Genomic DNA, 3,980 nt, shown 5'->3' on the forward strand with positions numbered 1-3,980 from the left:
CTGCCTTCTGAGAACTTCTCTCCTAAGGATGCTTGTAATTAAGGTGATAGCAGGCATGTACAGCTGACCTGGTCCACACTGTTGCAGAAAGCTGTTGCTTGATCAGGATCTCTTCCTGTTCACACACTCTAGTGTCCTGTTACTTGGTTGTTGCCTTTGGTACTCCACTGATGTGAACCACAGTATCTGGAGAATGGAAAACACTAATGACCTGTGTTGGCATGGACATTAGTTGATAGCTTGAGGGTGGGGAAGGAAGCCAAATGAAGGTCAAGAAGGAAAGATGGAGTTTGAGGAGAAGATATGAGTGGAGGGTGTTTTTCTCAAGTCTTGATGAATGAAATCTAGCTCCAATGCCTCAAGGATTTCTCAAAGTCCTGCTTGTTCTCAAGGCTGATGTGGGGCTGGGGTCACTCGATGAAGGAACAGTATGCACCTGTTATCTCATTGCTTGCTCACACTTCCAATCCTCCCAAACCCACTCTGCGGGACAGCTCTTCCCCTGAAACAACTTCCCACCTGCCACTGTCATCTCATGAACACCACTGGACCTTTCCAGTGTCCCCTAAAATGCCATTGCAGTAAACTTGTAATTTGATAATCACGCTTGTCACCATAATCTCAGCATCTTCTGATAAGTGTTATCTACTTTATTCCATAGCCTTCCCACATCAATAATCTTCCTTCACTTTAATGCTGCAGGTTAACCCATTAGAATTTTTTTTCTTTCTCTTCTTTTGCAAATCCTCTCTATCTTTAAGGTACTTTACTTGTCTCTACCATCCTGCTATCCTGGCCTTTTTCCCGATTTAGATAACCTTTTAATCTCCTTCCCTAATTTTCCCACAAACATTTAGAGTTTATTCCTCACAAATTATGCGATGTGTGTTGAAAGGGGAGAACCTCACTTGTGTTCTTGCTTTATGGAAGCTTCCCTTTTTTTGACAACTGACAAAAGCAGGTCCATGGAGACCCTCAGATCAGTTCCCAACCCTTCTAAGAACAAAGCTCATACCAAGACTACCTTCATCAAATTAGAGTCCCCAGACAATGATCTAAGTTCAGATTTGAATTTATATCCAGTTAAGATAATTTAGGTAAAAGTTATGGGAATAAATATACCTTAACATCCACTTAAAAAAACAAACAAACAAAAAAAACTGAATTGGAAAGAAACCACCCATAAAACCCATATGGGAATGGTTCCATTTCGCACAATATCCAAATATAGTTTGAGAATATCTGCTGCACACTGTAAAGTTTCCCTCTTTCTAATCAGTACGGGGTGTGTGAGTGTTTATGGTGATAGAGTTGAAAGGGCCCTATGAGCTCTAGTCACTTACCCGGCCAGGCTCAGTGGAGATGCCCGTTGCCCTGACTACGATGAGAACATCGGGTCTGACAGATTTCTGCTGTTCCTGCCGTGCCAGGCAACTCTTAAGCGCAAAGGCCACGGCCTTTTTTGGTTTCTCAGATGACATCCCACTCTGAGATTTCCTGGCCTACTCGTGTGCTGCCAAGAATCTGACCTGTTCTGGGTCCCCAGAACTCTCTCTTCTTCTCAATTCCTAGGGAATATTTTCCCCAGTCTCTTGGCCAAGTTCTTTCCTCTCCAAGACACTCTGCTTTTTCCCTCGAAACTTTAAAGTCTCCTGTTTTTTTAACAGTTGATTTTGATGGCTTCTTAAACATAGAGTCAGAATCATTATCAGTAGAAAAACTAGCTTACCTTTTCTGAGGGGTCATGAGAATTTAATCTTTAAGCTTCTCTAATGAAGACGGGAGATAATGAGAATAAAATCAGCTAAGAATTACTGACCAAGTGTCATGAACCCAGCACTCTTCTACACATTTGTATGGACTGTCTAGTCTGCAGGTGGCTCTGTGAAGCAGATGCCATTATCATGTCTCTTCTGGTCTAAGGGAGTGTGAGCGCAACTCCCGGAACCATCTGAGAATTTGTTCTTGTTTTGCAGCCCTGAGTTCAGCTGGGACCAGATCACACTAGCTTGGAGCATTTGAAGGTGATGGATGAAGAACTTATTCATGCCTGAAGTTACTGTACACTGTAGTTATATCAGGTACTAAGAAATTCCAAGATCACTGAGGCGTGCTTGGCCCAGATAAAGCATACCTATCCAGAGTGTTTTTTGTGCAGAAAACCTCTGGCCTAGGGGAGTTCTGAGCTGGTTCTGTTTGTTCCCACCAAGTATAGATACAGGGGCTACCCCTCCATACCAAGACCACCCCTTTAGGTGTCTGGGCCATCCCACAACTCAAGGGCTTATGAATGTCCAGGCATAAGAGACACACAATAAATTGGATGGGGGACCCCTGGGTTCTTCTCTTGCTTGTGAGTCATGGGTGCTGGAGGCACATCCTCATGTGGAGGCAAGCAGAGTAGTCTCAGGGTGCTTGCTCTGCACTTGTGTGTTCCTTCCTGGTCAGTTCCCTTGTCTAGCACCCCCACCTCCCTCTGTCCAGCCCAAGGAATCCTTTTCCTCCTAAGGGCACACTATTTCCATCAAACCCTTTCCCCAAAGTTTGATCGTTTTGAGTTGTTGGCATTCCAAAGACTCTCTCGCACTTCCCTTCTGTTCTATCATTGCCTCCCTCCACAGTGGCCTGCTCACTCAAATGAGTATAGATCCAAAGATAGCAAGAAATGCCAGCAATTCTGAAGTAACAATATAGACATATCAGGGAAAATTCAAGACACTGCCACATTAAAAATATTTACACTTACAGGTTTTTTAAAGTCTCAGAATGATATAGAAATTGAATTACACTTAATTTTTTATTTACTCCTTCTGCAATTTATTCCAATCCTCAAAGTTAACAAGATTAACTATTTGACGTATAAACTTTCAGACCTTTTTCTACACATACACACTTTTTTCTTCCACATAGGGGTGTGAACTAGGTCACCTCCAACATGCTGTGATTCTAAGATTCACTCTCCCACTGAGTCATCCACTGATAAAGTAGTCTTTTTCATGGAGAAATATTTCCATTAGTTAATAGTCAATATCTGTGGAGAGCTTACTCTTTGTCTGTGATTTCTAGTTACTTTATACATAATTTTTACAACATATCTATGGAGTCGGTACAGTTATAAACCCCATGTGACAGATAAGTGCAGATAAGTACAGATAAATACAGAGGCCAAGCGACTTGCCAAAGACATTGGAGCAAATCAGAATCCATGCCTCTCAAATTGTTTTATTCTTTTGCCTCCATCTGGGAGACCTAATGAGTTTTGTGACTAAAATCTTATACATCATGTTACATTTTTACATCTCTAAAACAAGCACGGGGTGTTATAGGGAGTAACTAAACTGAATAGCTTCCTGAATGCTATTTATGTCTTGTCGAGTCTAGGATGTAGTCCAAATAGAAACAGGAAAATGTAGATAAGCAGAAAAGTACTGGGATTGTAGTGTTATTGGGGCCAAGATGCAGACACAGAACTACTTGCTGTTTCTGCCCCAGGCCTTTGGAAGATCTCCACCAAGTGCCAGTGTCCCGGGGGCAGTCACTCTGTTCACTGCTTAGCACAGAAGCATCCTCAGTTTGATAGAATCCTAAGGAAGCCTCACATTTGCCCAGCAGTTTTACACTGTCGATGCAATAATATTTTCAGGGTATGGGAGGATATCAAGCTATGAAAATATCCTTGGAGAGATTTGTTTATTAAGTTTGGCTTTTTTAGTCTCCCTAATACTTCTTTACTAAACACCAGGTGATTTCCTTCGCTTTTCAGAATCATGTTGTTTTCCCTTTGTCTAAGGAACTTTCATACTTTTGATGAACTGTTAAGTTTTGAAAAAATAGACATATTTTTAAAATAAAGAAGATAGTGGCAATGACAAGTAGAAAAAGCCACAAAACTGAGGATATACTTCACTATAGCTAATTAATTGGAATGAAAGTTTGTGCTCACTGTTTAGGGTGTGTAAATAAAAGTCATGGATGCTCTG

The sequence above is a fragment of the Camelus ferus genome, chromosome 3, assembly GCF_009834535.1.
Source record: "Camelus ferus isolate YT-003-E chromosome 3, BCGSAC_Cfer_1.0, whole genome shotgun sequence".
NCBI lineage: Eukaryota > Metazoa > Chordata > Mammalia > Artiodactyla > Camelidae > Camelus > Camelus ferus.